The sequence below is a fragment of the Miscanthus floridulus genome, chromosome 7 (assembly GCF_019320115.1).
Source record: "Miscanthus floridulus cultivar M001 chromosome 7, ASM1932011v1, whole genome shotgun sequence".
Taxonomy (NCBI): Eukaryota; Viridiplantae; Streptophyta; class Magnoliopsida; order Poales; family Poaceae; genus Miscanthus; species Miscanthus floridulus.
This window is the reverse complement of record NC_089586.1, coordinates 135,063,308-135,077,807: the sequence shown is the minus strand read 5'-3', so window position 1 is coordinate 135,077,807 and position 14,500 is coordinate 135,063,308.

The following is a 14,500-nucleotide window of genomic DNA, read 5'->3' as shown; positions in this document are numbered from 1 at the left end:
GAACCTCGATAAAAAATTATTGTGTTCATCATTGATTTCGAGGTGATTGGTCTTCATTGTTATTCATCCTTGTGATTGATTGGTTCCTTTCTCTACATAACGGTATAACCTTCTTGATCACTCTCTTTACTTTACCATAAACTAGTTGACAAGCTCTTTAGTGTAGTTAGTTGTGAGAGCTTACTTGCTTGGATTGGTGTGGCTCTTTAATTAGCCTTTGAGAGCACACTAACATAGGGTAGTGTCATAACTATTGTGTGAATAGACACTATCTAAACTAAAATTGTGGTAGGTGGCTTGCATTTTGAGTAGGCTAGCGCAACACTCACTTCGCCTCATAATCGTCTAACCGTTTTGTTAAGTGTTGTTGTAGAATTTTTATTAGGCTATTCACCCCCCTCTAGCCATTAGGACCTTTCAAGTGGTATCAGAGCCGAGGTCACCGTGATTTGAGACTTAACAACCTTCGGTGTAAAAATAGCTTAAATCAATAACACCAAGAAACCACCCCAATTTGATGGCACAAATTATCCCTATTGGAAGGCTAAGATGACAACATATATCAAGTCAATCAATAGAAAGATTTGGAAGGTGGTAGAAACAAAAATTGAGATAGAAGATGAAGAGGCTCCCACCGCCGCTAAAGAATTGCTACTCTAAAATAATGACATTGCTCTTAGTGCCATCCATGATGCTTTGGATGAGAGAACATTTGAGTAAATCAAGAATATTGAGAGAGCTCATGAGGTATGGAAGAAATTGAAAGAATCATTTGAGGGCACCAAGGCAATCAAGGGTGCAAAAGCATACATTCTCAAGGATAAATTTGCTAGTTTCAAGATTAAGAAAGATGAGAGTGTGTCGGACATGTTCCATCGAATGGAAGTGATTATAAATGATCTCAAGGCACTTGGTGAGAAGATAGAGGACAAGGAATTCTCAAATAAGTTCTTGAGATGCTTACCCTCAAGATTCGGTACATTGGTCACTATTCTAGTAAGGTCTGGTTTGGATACAATGACACCAAATCAAATCTTGGGAGATATCATGACCGATGATGCTTATAGAGATGATGATGAGAAGGAAGAAAAGAAGAAGAAGAAAGAAGAAAAGAAGGATGACAAGAAGAAGAGCGTGGCATTCAAATCCACATGATCCAAGGGAAAAGCCAAGCAAGAAATATCAAGTGAAGATGATGATTCATAGGATGATGATGATGATGATGAGAAGATGGCTCTATTTGTCAAGAGATTTGGCAAGTTCATGGTGAAGAAGGACTACCGTGCTAGAAGAAAGAAGTCTTCATCCAAAAACAAAGAAGAGTCAAGAAGGTGCTTCAAATGTGGAAGCAAAGATCATCTTGTTGCTCAATGCCCATACCATAGCGATAATGATGATGACAATAAGAAGAATAAGAAGGAAAAGAAAGAGAAGAAGGACAAGATGGCCTTCAAGAAGAAGAAGGGTGGTTCATATGTAGTCACTTGAGATAGTGATGCTTCCTCAAGTGATGATGATGATGATAGTGATGATCACAAGACCACCAAGAAGACGGTTCTTGCAAGCATTGCTATCAATGAAAAGCCTTCTCTCTTTGAATCTTCATCATGCTTCATGGCTAAGGCCACTAAGGTATAATCTTGTGATGATGAAAGTGATGAAGAACATGTTGATGATAATGAACATGAAAATAAAAATGATAGTGATAGTGATGATGATGAACCTACTAAGGATGAATTATTTGACATGCTAGAAGATGCTAAAGAACACTTTGACATTAAGAAAAGGGAATGCAAGAGCTTGAATAAGGAGATAAAAGCCCTTAAGCAAGCCCTTGATGAGCTCAAAGCAACTCATGAGAAGCTAGAGGAAGCCCATGAGAAGCTTGGCAAAGCTCACAAAAAGCTTGAAAAGGCTCATTCCACTTTGCCTAATGAACAAGATAAAAAGAAGCATGTTGAAACTTGTGATGTAGGTTTAACTTGTGATACAATTGATGAATCACTATCTATGCCTATCATTGTTGCTCCCACTAACCCTTCTTGTAGTACTTCCACTTCCTTCTCATCTAGTAGTGATGGTCTCACTTGTGATGCCTCACTAGTGATTGAGAATGAGAACCTCAAGAAGGAGGTCACTAAGCTCACTCACACCTTAGCTAAGGCTTATGGTGGTGAGGACCGCTTGCTTATGTGTTTAGGTAGCCAAAGAGCTTCTCTCTACAAAGAGGGATTGGGCTATACCCCCAAGAAAGGCAAGGCAGCCTTTGCTCCTCATAAGACTAGTTTTGTGAAGAACAATGGTTGGTTTTGTACTTGTTGCAAGCAAGTGGGTCACAAAGAGCAAGAATACAAAAACATGAGCAAAAATGCTAATGTATCCTTCATAAAGCTTGATTCATGCTATATGCTTACTAAGGGTGCAAATGGTGTGAAGGCTAAGTTCATTGGTAAACCATGGATGGGCTCAATGAAGAAAACTATTTGGGTACCAAAGAGCCTAGTAACTAACCTTCAAGGATCCAAGCAAGTTTGGGTACCTAAAAAGAATTGATCTTCTTTTGTAGGTTAATTATAAAGCCGAAGGATGGCATTGGGTTCTTGATAGTGGGTGCACTCAATATATGACCGGTGATGCAAGAATGTTTAACTCAATCAACACCAATGGCAATGATGGTTATGATAGTATCACATTTGGTGATAATGGCAAAGGCAAGGTCAAAGGGCTTAGTAAAATTGCAATATCTAATGACATGAGCATATCCAATGTGTTGCTAGTAGAGTGCTTGAACTTTAATTTGCTATCCATGGCTCAATTGTGTGATCTTGGATTCAAATGCATATTTGGAATAGATGATGTAGAGATCATAAGTGTAGATGGCTCTAATTTAATCTTCAAAGGCTTTAGATATGAGAATCTATAGTTGGTTGATTTCAATGCTAGTGAAGCTAGATTATCTACATGCTTGTTCACTAATTCTAGCATGGGTTGGTTATGGCATAGAAGGCTTAGTCATATTGGTATGAAACAATTGAATAGATTGGTTAAGCATGACTTAGTTAAAGGCTCGAAAGATGTTGTATTTGAAAAGGATAAGATTTGTAGCTCTTGTCAAGCCGGCAAACAAGTTGAAAACACCCATCCTAAGAAAAGCATGATGAGCACTAGTAAAGCATTTGAGTTATTGCACATGGATTTGTTTGGGCCAACACAATACACTAGTATCGGTGGAAACAAATATAGATTTGTGATAGTGGATGACTATACTAGATACACATGGGTATTCTTTCTAGTGGACAAAAGTGATGTGTTTGCAACATTCAAATCATTTGTCAAGGGCATTCACAATGAGTTTGAAACAACCATCAAGAGAGTTAGAAGTGACAATGGTAGTGAGTTTAAAAACACTAGAATTGATGAGTTGTATGATGAATTTAGAAGTAGACATCAATTCTCGACCAAGTACACACCTTAATCAGATGGTCTTATTGAGAGAAAGAATATAACACTCATCGATATGGCAAGGTCTATGCTTAGTGAGTACAATGTGAGTCAATCTTTTTGGGTCGAAGCTATCAACACGGCTTGCTATTGTAGCAACCGCCTCTATTGTCACCGATTGAAAGAGAAGACACCATATGAGCTCTTGAACGGTAGAAAGCCCAACATTGCATATTTTTGGGTCTTTGGTTGCAAATGCTATATCTTGAAGAAAGGCACTAGATTGGGCAAGTTTGACAAGAAATGTGATGAAAGATTCCTACTTGGCTATTCCACTATAAGCAAAGCATATAGAGTTTGAAATTTGGATAGTGGTACTCTTGAGGAAGTTCATGATGTTGAATTTGATGAAACCAAGGGTTCACAAGTAGAGAATGAAAACTTGGAAGATGTTAGAGGCATTCAACTTTCAAATGCCATGAAGAACATGGATATTGGAGAATTGAGGCCTAGGTAAGTGAATGATGATGAAGATGATCAAGTACAAGTGCTCTCCAACTCAAATGTGCTAGATGATATAAATCAAGCTAGTACAAGTAGATCTCATGATAATGAACAAGATCAAGTGGCTAGTACATTATCTCAACCCAATGATCAAGCAAGTGCAAGCAATCAAGTTCCAATCATCCAACCATCCAATATTGCAAGAGATCATCCATTAGACACTATCATTGGTGATATTTCAAGAGGTGTACAAACAAGATCAAGATTGGCATCATTTTGTGAACACTTCTCATTTGTGTCATTTATTGAATCAAAGAAGATAGATGAAGCTTTGAAGGATGTTGATTGGGTGAATGCTATGCATGAAGAATTGAACAACTTCATAAGAAATCAAGTATGGGAATTAGTAGAGAGACCAAAGGGACACAATGTGATTGGAACCAAATGGGTCTTTAGAAACAAGCAAGATCAAGATGGGATAGTAGTAAGGAACAAAGCAAGATTGGTAGCACAAGGCTATACTCAAGTTGAAGGTCTTGACTTTAGAGAAACATATGCCCCGGTTGCTAGATTGGAGGCAATAAGAATTTTGCTAGCCTATGCTTGTGCCCACAACATCAAGCTCTATCAAATAGATGTTAAGAGTGCATTTCTAAATGGCTACATCAATGAAGAAGTATATGTTGAGCAACCTCCCAGTTTTGAAAATGACAAAAAACCCAACTATGTGTACAAGTTGAAGAAGGCTTTGTATGGTTTGAAACAAACACCTAGAGCATGGTATGAGAGATTGAGGGATTTCCTACTCTCTAAAGGGTTCACAATGGGCAAGGTTGACACCACTCATTTCATCAAGAAGATTGGAAAAGATCTATTTGTATTGCAAATCTATGTTGATGACATCATATTTGGATCAACCAATCAAGAATTTTGTGATGAGTTTGGAAAGATGATGGCTAATGAGTTTGAGATGTCTATGATTGGAGAATTGAGTTACTTCCTTGGTCTTCAAATCAAGCAATTAAAGAATGGTACATTTGTAAGTCAAGGCAAGTACATCAAGAACATGATCAAGAAGTTTAGCATGATTAATAGCAAAGTCATTAGCACACCAATGGGAACCAATGGCAACTTAGATAGTGATGCAAGTGGAAACATGGTGGATCAAAAATTGTATCGGTCTATGATTGGAAGCCTACTCTATGTGACCGCATCAAGGCCGGATGTCATGTTTAGTGTATGCATGTGTGTAAGATTTCAAGCCTCACCAAGAGAAAGTCATTTGAAGGCTACAAAAAGGATATTGAGATACTTGAAGCATACACCAAATGTTAGTTTGTGGTATCCTAAAGGAGCAAAGTTTGAGCTAGTTGGTTACTCTGACTCAGACTATGCGGGATGCAAGGTTGAAAGGAAGAGCACCTCGGGCATATGTCAATTGTTAGGAAGATCACTTGTTTCATGGTCATCAAAGAAGTAAAATAGTGTTGTATTATCAACCGCCGAAGCCGAATACATATCCACCGGTAGTTGTTGTGCATAAATATTTTGGATGAAGGCCACTTTGAGTGACTTTGGAATCAAGTTCAAGAAAGTGCCATTACTATGTGACAATGAGAGTGCAATCAAGCTAACCAAAAATCCGGTGCAACATGCAAGAACAAAGCACATTGATGTCCGCCATCATTTTATAAGAGATCACCAACAAAAAGGGGACATTTGCATTGAGAGTGTAGGCATCGAAGATCAACTTACTGATATATTCACCAAGCCATTGGATAAGAAAAGGTTTTGCAAGCTAAGAAATGAGTTGAACATATTGGATTTCTCAAATATGTGTTGATGCACCCCCCCACTTATATGACATGCCTCTCCTTTGAGCAATCCAAGGTAAAAGTTGATTGACATGACATACATCTTTGCTAAGGACATGATTAGTGCATCTAGTCACATTTTCAATTTTATTAGGACCTTTTAAGTGGTTCTATTTTATTAGGCTCATTCATGAAAATCAAATGAATTTGATGCTTATATGGTATCACTATTGCTTCTATGCTTGACTTGATCTAGTGGTAGCATATGACATGTTTATGGGCTTGTAAACCTAGTGTTTAATCTAGAAAATGAGCTATAAGTATTTAACTCAACATGGTACAAGATAACCCTTATTTGGAGGTGTGAAGAAGCTTGTCCTTGGATCAAACCGAGTTAAATATCTTTGGCAAATAATCTAGATTGGACCAAATTTGGGAAAATGATCCTCACCCCATTGATTGACATTGATAATCTCGACCCTACAAGTAATACTACCTATATTTTGAACCTTTGTGGTCATTGATGACAAAGGGGGAGAGAAACAAAGATAGTAGTAAAAATAGTGAAAAAATGGAAGAAATATCATAAAGGAAGAGAAACATAAAGATATACTTGATATATGACATAGGGGGAGAAAAGTGAAAAGGGAAAGGGATCAATTAAAATTTTAAGCACACAAGTAGGGGGAGCAAGCTCATGAACTTGTATGGTGCATTTGAATGTGCATTTCAGATGTTTGCTTGCATGACATACGTTCTAAATTTAAAATATCCATGCTTGTGTGATGTATGCTAGTTGTTAGATTGAATGATGAAATGAAATCACTAGATAACTTTCATTTCCAAGTGGTATTAAACTAACCATTGTGCTAAGGATGGTATAATGGTGCACTTCGATTGGTATCATGCTTCAAAGGTTCATCTTTTATACCTTAGCATCATGTGATAGACATGGACTCCTATATTTCCTATCTAAGCATATGTGCGAGCTTCAATCCAAACTCTTAGCACATATGTAGGGGGAGCAATTGATACCATTTGGGGTTCATGAAACTTATCCATATCTTTTTACACATGGTAAATATGTTTGGACAAGCAACATGGATTCAATTGAATTTTAATTCATATCTTTGTATAAGGGTTGTCATCAATTACCAAAAAGGGGGAGATTGAAAGCTCTAGTTTAGTTTTGGTGAATTGATAAAACCCTAAGTGCTAACCTAGTTTATCAAGTGATCATGAGATAGGTAGCACACTTCAAGTGGAGAAGCTAATAAAGATCATAGCATGACTATGGTGATGGCATGGTGATGATCATAGGGCTTAAACTTGAAAAGAAGAAAGAGAAAAACAAAAAGCTCAAGGCAAAGCTATAACTTGTAGGAGTTATTTTGTTTTGGTGATCAAGACACTTAGAGAGTATGATTACATTTAGGTTTGATAGCAGTACTATTAAGAGGGGTGAAACTCGTATCAGAATGCGGTTATCAAAGTGCCACTAGATGCTCTAACTTAGTGGAGAACCAACACCCTTGAAAATGTTTATGAAAATATGCTAACACATTTGCACAAGGTGATACACTTGGTGGTTGGCACATTTGAGCAAGGGTGGAGAAGTTAGAAGTGAAAGGGAGTTGGTCGCAATGATGTTGGCATTGGTCAACTGATCGGACGCTTGATCGCTCTGCGACCGGACGCTGGGCTGTGTCTGGTCAAGCAAGACCAGACGCGTCCGGTCGGCAAAAACATGTTTTTGACCCTTACTGTAAACAATCGGACGCTGAGGGTCCAGCGTCCGGTCAGCTCTGTCGGAGCATCTGGTCAACTTGTCGACCATTGAGATCAAACGTTCACCGTTGAATGCAGAAGACACGTGGCCGTCATCGGGCGACCAGACGCTGAGGAGCAGCGTCCAGTCAGTAGGACCGGAGCGTCCGGTCACCCCGATCAGTGCCTAGTGAAGGGGTACAATGGCTCTATTTCATGGGGGCTTCTATTTAATCCCTATGGCTAGTTCAAGCTCACTTTCTTGGCCATTTGCATTGACATGGTAACCTTGTGAGCTTAGCCAAAGCCCTCCCACTCATCTCCATCATTGATTCATCATCATAGTGAGATTGGGAGTGATCTAAGTGCATTGCTTGAGTGATTGCATCTAGAGACACTTGGTGTCCGTGTTTCGCTACGAATTTCACTTGTTACTCTTGGTGGTTGCTATCACCTAGACGGCTTGGAGCAGCGAGGATCGTTGAGCAGAAGGTGGTGATTGTCTCCGGCTCCGATCGTAGTGATTATGAGGGGTTCTTGACCTTTCCTCGGCGGAGCACCAAAAGGTACTCTAGTGGATTGCTCGTGGCTTGTGTAATCCTCATCTTGTGTTGGTCGTGTGGCACCCTATTGAGGGTTTGGCGTGTAAAGCCAATTAGCGCGTGAACCTCCAAGTGAGTGAATCGCCACAACGAGGACTAGCTTGCCGGCAAGCAAGTGAACCTCGGTAAAAAATCATTGTGTTCATCATTGATTTCAAGGTGATTGGTCTTCACTATTATTCATCCTTGTGATTGATTGGTTCCTTTCTCTACACGATGGTATAACCTTCTTGATCACTCTCTTTACTTTACCACAAACTAGTTGACAAGCTCTTTAGTGTAGTTAGTTGTGAGAGCTTGCTTGCTTGGATTGGTGTGGCTCTTTAGTTAGCCTTTGAGAGCACACTAACATAGAGTAGTGTCATAACTATTGTGTGAATATATACTATCTAAACTAGAGTTGTGGTAGGTGGCTTACATTTTGAGTAGGCTAGCGCAACACTCGCTTCACCTCATAATTGTCTAACCATTTTGTTAAGTGTTGTTGTAAAATTTTTATTAGGCTATTCACCCCCCTCTAGCCATTAGGACCTTTCACCTACGCCGACCGACAAGTTTTTAGCGACCGACAGTCTGACGCCTTAGGGGCTACATATACCGACACATAGTTTGAAGCTATAAATACTTTTAGCAACTAACAATCCAACATGAATCATTCACATAGAGACAATATATATGTTGCTAATCACCAGTACATAATAACCCAAAAATAATCTATTATCAATGCACACGCATCCATTACAAGATATATTAACCATAACTGATTCATTCATATATGAGTAGTACAAAATAGATTAGAAGCTCTCAAACATGAAGTTTGTGCATGAGCAAGCCATCAACATCCCTACATCTACCTCATGTGACCAAAAGTCATACATCCACCACTTGTAACTAAAAGCTTAGCTCACTAACACCTAAAGCTCACTGCTCAAATTTCACTAATAGTGAGCTCAGAGTCTTGTCTCTAATAGGTTCAAAACAAAACATAGCTTCGATGAGCCCTTTTAACTTGTCGACACCATCAGGTACGCTGCCTAGGCCTTACAGGATGGCTAAAATGCAATATGAATATCCAATTAGCAACAATTTTTACCAAAGTTGGAGAAAGACAGCCAATGGCGCGTGAGGCCTTTGCCAAGCCCGTAGCTTGTTGCCTCTACCGATCGTCAAAGCGATGGGCTCACATGGAGCCAGTGGTGGAGATGCGCGCTAAAGGTCATAGCTCCCCCTGGCGGCCTCGGAGCATCGCCCAAGGTGGGTCAGAGGCTAGGGAGGAGCTAATCTATAAGGTGGAGGAATTAGAGGCGGCGGCGACACAATTGCTCGGGGAGAATGTAACACCCTGTTTTTTTGCATCATGTTAAAAACCACTAAAAGTTTAAACTTTTTAAAACTTTACAACAAATTCAAACATTGACTATTTATTTTCCATAAAACCATTTTTAAATAAAATATATTTTCCTAAAAACCCTTGCATCAAAATTCACCATATGCATTTGTGTTGAAATGTTTGGTTTGATTGTTTGAATGACATGAGTGCTTGAATGTGTGATTGCATGTGTGTTTGCTCTAGAATATATTTTGGCATCAAATAATTCTCCTTGACATTTTCCCTGTAACATTCTCCACCAAATACTTTTTCTTGACCTCCCCTTTGATTTATCAAGCCTTTCACATTTCAAAACCAATTTGAATTCACTCCAAATGTGCCTTGGTTTATTCTGGGAAAAAGAAAAGGAAATAGAAATGGATAAAAGCCTCACGGGCTCAATTTCTCTCCCTCTCCCCTTCGGCCCGTAGTAGCCCACTCCACTTCTCCCCCTCCCCCTCCCTTCTCCCACATGGGCCGGCCCAACAAGCGCAGTAGCAGCAGCAACCTAGCAACATGCCCGGCCCTACCTCACCCGCGCCCCTCTCTTCTCTCCCCCCTTTCTCGCTGATGCTCGGGTCCCACCCGTCAACCCTTCGCCTAGCTTGCGACCGGCAGCCGTATGCGGCACAGCGCCATGCGTCAACGCCTCCACTGCCGCGCCCCAATCCACCTTGATGCCAACATGGTAAACGGGCAACACGTCGAGACACCAAGACCCCACGACGCTCCTCGCCTCCCCTCTTCCCCCTCACTGTGAATTTGTCAACGTCGGTGCCATGGTCGCCTCTGTGCCAAGCCATCAGAGTAGCCACCAAGGCAGCTCGTCGTGCGCGTGGGCAAGCGCCCAGTGTGGTGAACCGAGCTAACAAGTTCAAACACGAGCGCGCGTGGTGGATAAGAGTGGCAACAAGAAAATATCTCGCCACCGAGAACCGACCTAGCCGGCCTATAAATAGGCCTGGCCGTCGACGCTCTCGCCTCGCCCTCTCCACCATCAGCTCTGCCGAGGCGGGAACACACTATCTCCCCCTCTGCTTCCCCTCTCCCTCCTCCTTTTCGCCTTCTTCCACTTTTCCCCAAATCAGGATTCGTCAGCGCCATTGGAGCCGCCTCCCCTCTTCTTCTCCCACGCTGCGTCTTTGGCCGATTGGAGTGACTGGTGAGTTCCAGAGCCCCTTCTCTACCTTTCCTGCTAGCTAGTTGGTCATCTAACTCTCTGTGTCGTGCTGCTGCGCCAAGCCACCATGGCCGTCGGCCATATATTGCCGGCAAGGCCACTCATGGCACTACACCACCCCACAGCACTCACCGCTCACCCACACTCACGTACACGTAATCGGTTGATTCGGTTGAGGCTCGTAAGGCCGAGTTCACTGCGCAGCACCGCCGTGTCCTCTCTGGTGAATAGTCAACGCCACTGTGGACACCCGTTGTCGACGACAACCCCGCCATCGGCTGCGGCGTGACTCCACGAACACCGTACACCCATCACCCGTCACCACCGAGGGCCGACGCCGTCGGTGTGATCAACTTCGGCGAGCTCGGGCCTCCCTATCTTGTTCTGACATCATGGTGGCCGCTTTTGTCCGCCGCCATTCCCTCTTCTCCCCCTCTCTGTCTCTGTCATGCGGGACCAGGCACGAAACAGCGTTGCCATTGCCGTCAGTCCCCGTCCGTCACTCCCCTCTCTCCCTCTTTCACTGTCACGTGGGCCCATGGCCATAACGCCGCTGCTACCGTCCCCGCTGACGTGGTAGGGTGGCCGACCTGTCACATGCACACACATGCACACACCACACATAGCGCAGGGTACGCGTTAGAAAACTCTGGGTACACCCGGCTAGTGTACACAGAGAGCTAAAAATACATCCTCCTAGCTTAGAAAAATTCCCCCAAAAAATATAAATAAACTAGATGCATTAGGGAGTTTAATCATATAGTTTGTACATATTTTCATGCACCAGAAAATGCATATAAAATTCTACCTAGTTAGTTAACTATAGTATAAACTTCTAAAATGCATAACTATTGCATCCTAAGTCCTTTTCGCATGAAACCACTTCTAAAATTCATCTAAAATCAAGCTCTACTTAGTCATGCCCTTTGTTCTATTATTTGGTGCCCATTTAATGATTGCTTTTCTATTTCTATATTTAATTTAAATACTAATTATAGTAGTAGCCATCACCATAGTAGTAGTTGACCCCGTATATTCGCGTTTGTGCATGTACCATGACACATACTCAAATACATCCGTACCCAATCACCTAAAATGAGTATATACCTATACATACAAGGATATGCCCGATACCCGGATATACGTCTGTGTATGGCTAACTTTATCTTTCGCCTTTTCTTTAACCTAACTAGTTAAATTGAGTCACATACATATGCATGAGCGTATGTGTCACTAACCCGGTGGACCTGTAAAGGTCAGACGAGTTATCTATTATGACTTGGTCAGGTTTTCTCTTTCAGGTTCACATAACATTGAACCCTAATAATAACTAGTCAGCCCCCCCCCCCCCCCCCCCCACCCCGGCGCGCATTGCGCGGGGCAAGAATACCAATCCTTGATAATAGTTATACTAATTGTGTATTAAGATGCAAAAATATATATATAAACTGCAAGTCATTTTTTAAGTATATATTATAAAAAGGATAAAATTTGGACAGATTACAGAACTTAATGTTTTTCTTCAAATGGTATCTTTAGTTATTCTACAAATGCTACCCCATAGAGCTGATTTGCAGTTGGCACCCTGGTGTCGCCCTTTTCATCAAGGAGTCGCTGGAGTAGTAACGAAAACACAAAAAAATAAAACGTTACAGCAGCCTATTCCATGCCTTTGATGCCAATGATTTAGCAATCAGAAGCGTAAAGATTATTTTCACAAAACATAACTAAACTGAACAGGATGAGAGATTAGATTGTCATGTGGGTTCATTTTGTAAAGGTGGATAGATGTCTTTTTGGTTTTATTTGCTATAAATTGTGCACCTATGCATATAAGGTAGGCAGAATATTCCATAATAAAAAAGATAATTCAAACCAAAAGCAGTCAAGTTTCTAGTATGACTATATCATCAAAGACTGAAGAAATGAACAGTGAGTAACCTTTCCTATTAAATGTTTCTCTAACAGGGATTCCTTCTTAAGCCTAACATGGAACCAATTCAGAGAGGAAAAATTAAGAGGCATGAACTGGAATTTGTACAGGACAAATAACTTGCAGCATGAACACTATGTAGCATTTCGATGTGGTTAGTAAATGAAACCCAAGTCCAACGCTGGTGCAACGCATTAAGTTAAACATTAGGAAATCTTACCCTTTCGAGACGAAGAAATCACGCTGGTGATCCCACCGGTGTTTTACTACTGCACCAAGGTGCTGGATCCCAAGAGCAGATAGCTGCAAGGGACCTTTACTGGGAGGCCATATGCAGCGATGACAGGAAGGATAGAGACTGTGAGAGAGTGGAGAAGGTCCTCTTGGAGAGTATTCAGAAGAACCCGTTTGTAGGAGAGCCTCACCTGGTTACTGCACAGCTGTATCTCAACATGGAGAGGTACGCAGAGGCGAAGAAAGAGGCCGAGGAAGGGCTAAGTTGCTGCTGGAATGGGGCGTCAGCTGGGACAAAAGGATGACATGGGAATCCTGGGTGTCTTGGGGTAGGGTGATGCTGGACAAGGCCAAGGAGAGGGAGTGGCTTCGTACTGCTGCAGGCATCACCAACCTGGGACTTGTGAAATGAGCAGCCAGAACATCCCTAGTATTGTGGTAAGGTAATAATGCTGTAGTAATGAATAATTGTGGGCAGCATGTCATGCCCATCTGAAGTGGAAAAAGGGAATAATGTAAGGCAACATTAGCCCATGTTATGTGTAATAAATAACTAGCCACTGCTGCCCGTGCCTCGCTGCGGGTGATGTGTTTGGTATAGGAAAAATCTTGAGAAATATAGCTCTTATGTCTAATATGTTTTTCCATCGCATTACTACGAAAGGTTGGTCTAGGAAAGGTAACATGGTTTCTTTCATTACAATGTTGTAAACGAACATAGAGGTTGGTTGTCATTATATAGTGCCTATTCTAGGCCACCAAATCAATGACATGTCAGTGGAAAGAAGTATTTGATGGAGTTGTGCTCAAGCAACTAACACACTTACAATTTTGGCTAGGATTAAATTATAGGTGGAAAGAGCAAAAACTACGACACAAATACGTCTCCTAACGCGAGGGTTTACAAAAGAGTGAATTAGGATCCACTCCCCTTAGGCGAAACTACAACACATTTCATAAATCTGGAATTACACAAAAGATTACACGACGGCGAATACTAAATTACACCGGGATTTAAAGTTACATGGTTAAGAGCAACCTAGTACAACCAAGGCTTACTCTAGAAGTCGGGATAGACGAGGGCAATGGAGAAACAACAAGATAATGATTATCCAAAACATGACGTATGATCAACAGATCTAGAAACAGGAGACTGAGAAGTCAAACATCATGAACCCTAAGACCAAACTAACCAAGGGTAGACTTGAACTTCTTCGAAAACCAGATCCCTTCTTCTCAGATTACACCAACGCCTCTGTCAGACGAACCTAGTTCCACAATGACGACTGGCTCTCGTAGCTCTGCTTCAGATTCGAGGGAGATGGGGATGATGAAGAAGAGTAAGGACCAAGGGCATCTTATAGTGGCGAACGGAGATAGGGCGCAGCGCACCAGAAGTGAAGATGGCATGGATGGGATACACTGCCGGTTCACGCTGTGGGGATAAAGTCGGCCATGGCGCGCTCCCTGCGCAAGCGAGTGGAGGGGGGAATAAAGGAGAGGAGAGAGAGGGTTCGCTCGACGAGGGAGGCGTGCAGGCGGCCTTGTCCCTAAAAGAAGAAAGAATGGAGGGGGGTCTGGTACGGGGACGAGGGCAAGGATCAAGAGCGGACCAGAGGCCGGAAAAAGGAGAAGCGCATAGTGCACGAGGACGAC